This window comes from Branchiostoma belcheri, unplaced genomic scaffold (assembly GCF_001625305.1).
Source record: "Branchiostoma belcheri isolate BF01 breed outbred unplaced genomic scaffold, Haploidv18h27 scaffold53, whole genome shotgun sequence".
NCBI classification, from domain to species: domain Eukaryota; kingdom Metazoa; phylum Chordata; class Leptocardii; order Amphioxiformes; family Branchiostomatidae; genus Branchiostoma; species Branchiostoma belcheri.
This window is the reverse complement of record NW_017804165.1, coordinates 2,142,489-2,146,677: the sequence shown is the minus strand read 5'-3', so window position 1 is coordinate 2,146,677 and position 4,189 is coordinate 2,142,489.

Sequence of the window (4,189 nt, the reverse complement as noted above, 5' to 3'; positions counted from 1 at the left end):
TTGTCTGCAGTTGGAAATGTTATCAAAGTCTATTTCGTTCTAGCAGCGCAGAAATGAAAGCGCGATCTCCGATGTGCTCCGTCTTCAGAGACAAAATTTCAATAGTTCTAAACGTCGAATCGGTGAAGGTATTTAGGTGCCAAACTGTAAGATGAATTGATATGCTCAGGCAGTATTCCTTGGGTACATTTTATAGTATTCAAACGACAACTTCAATAACAACCGCAGATAGCGTGCTAGTAATACTTTACCCGAGGTAAGATTGCATCAAAGTTTTTGTACGGCCGGGAAGCTATCATTACTTGGCGTGGTCGTATTTCTTTTTGACAACATGATTCCAAAGAAGATCTCTTGGATGTATTATTACCTCGTGAAGATGTAATGGGCACAGAAACCTGAAAGGCAGCGACAGTTCAAACAACATGCGTTTAACAGACAAGACATATAGAAAGAAGATATCGATAGACCACCGACCACAAAACTTTGGACAGACGCGGAAATGAGCAATGTCCGGGTGTGGACTGATGCCGGCAGTCTCCTGATTATGTTTCGATAAGGCGCTTTTCAAAATGGTACCACGACTATAAAATGAATGTGGGGTCCTTTTTCTGTAATAACCCATCCACTGACAACAGATCGATCGCCGATGGCGATTTCCATGACTCTTTTGTGGTGTTTTTCTTCGGAAAACATAAAATTATACCGTGAACTGAATGCCAAGCAAGTCTGCGACCGGTACCAAGACATACGCAAAGGAATGTGCAGAGATTTTATCTACTGGTATCATCCTTACTGAAACGCACACAACCTGAGCTGAATGTTAATGTTCACATAAAAAGATCATAGTCAACTTAGCTTCCATGTTGGCAATGACTTGGTGAAAGAACGCCCCTAGGTCTGTTCTTAAAGGCTGTAGATAAGTAAGCTTCTTATGAAGAGACTACTTAGTATTTTGAAGAGAAAACTGTCCAAAGGTCAATTTGTTTCTTTGTTTCGCAAAACTGCCAAACCGCCTTAAGGCATAACTCACCAGTTTTGCACAGCAAGTACAAGCTGCTTAAGGCCGGACTGTAAGGTTTGAACCACTCACACCGGGAGGGCCCCCTACTCTTTTCGACAAAGTGCGGTGAAATCTTAAATGTGCTCGAGGTGTGGCTCTCCGCCTTCTAAAAGAATGTAGCTGACCAGGAGAGTTGGCCGGCAATAGAGGGTCCAGTTTGCCCGCTAGCGCTATCGCGGCAGCCTGGTGGAGACTTGGACCTACGCGGCTTTACGTCCTATCCGAGAGGACGTCCCTTACCGAAGCTAGGTACTCATTTTCAACCGAGTCGTGAGTCAGGTGAAGTTCTTTCCCGAGGACACAACAGTGGGGCCTGCCAAGGATACGTACCCAGAACTTTCATGTTCTTAGTTAACTACTCTAGCCACAAGACCACATTGCCACCTTCAAGACCACGTTACTAATGAACAGAACTCGGTTAGTTTTCAATCCATAGAAAACTAACCGGCATTATTTTACAGCGCTGTTTCAACACTCGCATCAGTACTCACCTTCCCCTGGTGATGTCGACCGGACCCACGGCAAGCGGTCTCCTGCAGTTCTGTTCATAACGCACGGGACTGTACCAACAAAACTCACGGGTGGGGGTGGGCAGGACCGTGATAGAAAAATCTGTCCCGTCTCATCTCATGGTCCTTCTTTGATTCATTTTGTGATGAATATTACTTTCCAAGCAGAGGTTGCGACCTTCTGACTTGCCCCCTTCCCTGACAGCCGGCCCAGCCAACAATGCGAAGCCTGGTCCTGTCAGAGAAGGTCACAATCTTCCCATCCAGCCTCCCGGCCTGTAATGAAGAACCCATTTGTCATCTTGGAATATTGTCGAAGGGGAATTGACCTTCGCATTAGACTTCAAACTCAAAGGTCTTCCTTTGAAGCAATTGAATACATATATATGAGTGTATTAAATTTTACAATGCCCACTGCTATTCAACTCTTGAAACAAACGAATTCACCGGAGATACCACGCCACCCAACGGGCTTCAACAGCCGCCGATGACAGCCACCTGTCTCTGGGACCATCGGTCTGTACATAGGAGGATGTCACTTCAGCAGTCCCTACCACACCAGCTACCTTAACAGAATAAAGATATGTGCCGTATGTGATTGGCCAGTGACAGCAACTTGTCACCCCAGCGAGCCCGTCTGTAGTCGTTAAGTTGACAAGTGTTGCTCTGGCCAGCTCACTCCTCTGGCTCATCATATACTGTATATCTTTATTCAGTCCTGTGTAGTAGCAGTTCAGCATTTTACCCATTTACACTGGCGGAACTGCGCCTAATGTGTCTGAAAAGCCTAATACAGCAATATCAGTCTCTGGCACATTGTAGGAAAATTGCTCTATGTTATCACCGTCCCTGCCCTGCAGACATGCTGTGAAAACATTCACGGTGCGTTGGCGGCAACTTGATTTCATGTTCTGGGTATTCGGTTCACGTAGCTAGGGCGAACGTTAGAGTCGCGATCAGTGAAACTCCCCAAACAACTGTTGCTCGGCTGCATGCTTTCCTCACATCCGAGTGGTCCCTTGAAGGTACGTGACGGCTTTAAGTAGAGAACATTCACGTTCACAGGGCCAGGTCATTGAAACTTAATCCATCAAATCTAGACACCACAAATTCCACAGATATTTATCAGAGAGTGTAGCCAGTGAGCTGGCCAGAGCAACACTTGTCAACTTTACGACTCCAGACGGGTAGGACGTCTACATATAACCAACCGAGTAGCCCACTAGAAGATGGATCCCGCGTCTTTCGACAGGAATTCTGCCCAATTATCCAAACTCCCCCTGTTGAGGAGTAAGCATCAGACACATTCCCTGCCAGGCTGTCCATCTCGATAAGGGCAAGTTGTCCGGTAATTTACCTGGTGATAAAGCTGTTTCTGTCATGTGTTTTATAGACTACTGATGGAATTATTCGTCATTCCGCCGTGATTCAATCAAGATTGTCAGCCGACCGGGGCCGAAATACTGCGCTGGTACAGGATGTCATACGGTACAAACTAGCCGCCTTATGTCATGTGTGGACTCACGTATGTCTGATAAAATTAGTGGACAAATCAAGCATGTTTCAGCTGATTGATATGGTTGTATTAGCATTTCCTATCTGATTTATAAGAGTGAAATGGTCACTTTTATGTGAAGAATTGGCGCCTATATTACATGTAAGTGTTTCCAGCGTTAGAGATTATTTAAATCACTATGGTATTTGTCGGTTTAGTTAAATAAAGATGGCCCTTATTTTCCCTTGTTTGAACGATTTGGAGCAGGCCATTTTCTCACTGACACAAGTTGCCGTTAAGTCGTTCCTAGAATTTTGATGACCGTGGCACCACGTCCCAAATGTGGCCCTTACTCCAAACAGCCAACTGTTTACCTCGGCACCTGGGGTTCTGCCAAATTGTGGGGACAAAATTTGTCAACAGTCATTTGTCAGCAGAAAAGCTCCCCAACATCACAGAGTCTAGGTTCCTCAGGAAGCTCTAGGCTTGTTAGTTTTGCATCGCATCTCCGAAGAAGCAAGAAAATCTTGTTGACAGTCCAAAGCTGCCTGCATCTTTAGATAAGGACTCACAGATGAAAGAGCGCTTCAGACATTTTATTAGTTCTCATGGAGACGTTATAACTGCTCGTGGCGATCTATCAATCAGAAATCATCAGCCATGCCTTCAGCGATCTCCGCGCTACACTACTGGAGAGTATAACACCGCGATAAAAGGAAACTTTAAATGATCCCTTGCGAGCTATAAAACCATAAGGCACTGCAGTCGAGGGTGAAAACAGAGTGAATCGTCAAGATACAAGGGAAGGCAACATAAAGTCGCTCCAGGAAATGGCCTCTTTGTCCTAACATCTAGAATATGTCATTCTGACTCATGTAATTGGCATTACAAAGGCAGGTTCATGTCTACACATTCAAACTCCAGTCTGAAGTCATCCAAGGCGGAGATCAGTTAACTTTTAGAGGTATGAAATGCGAGCAATGACCCCATGGAAAGTTTCCTGAGCTTTTATTTTTTTTTTTTACTTCATTATTCACCACAAAACAAGGCTCGTGGGAGCCACTCAAAATGTTTTGGGTTACAGTACAGCCAGTGAGGACAGATATTTGTTGACCTTAGACTTGA